Below are 350 nucleotides of genomic sequence, written 5' to 3'. Positions count from 1 at the left end.
CTTTCTTTCTTTCTTTCTTTCTTTCTTTCTTTCTTTCTTTCTTTCTTCTTTCTCTCTTTTTCTCTCTCTCTTTCTTTCTTCCTTCCTTTCCTTTAAAGCATTGAAACTTTTTTATCCTTTTTTTTTAGTTCCAAATTCTCTCTCTCCCTCTGGAGCCCCACCCGCCCCATGAGAAGGCAAGAAAAACAAAATCTATTATTAATAGTTATAGTCATGCTAAACAACTTCCTGCATTAGCCATGTTCCAAAAAAGAGAGAAAGAAGAAAAGGAGGGAAGGAAGGAAGAGAGGAAGGTTAGAAGGGAGGAAGGAAGGAAGGAAGGAAGGAAGGAAGGAAGGAAGGAAGGAAGG

The sequence above is a fragment of the Petaurus breviceps genome, unplaced genomic scaffold (assembly GCF_028583685.1).
Source record: "Petaurus breviceps papuanus isolate PSGF00001 unplaced genomic scaffold, PetGlider_PUasm1.0 208, whole genome shotgun sequence".
NCBI lineage: Eukaryota > Metazoa > Chordata > Mammalia > Diprotodontia > Petauridae > Petaurus > Petaurus breviceps.
The sequence above is the reverse complement of the archived record's forward strand: the minus strand, read 5'-3'. Positions refer to the sequence as shown.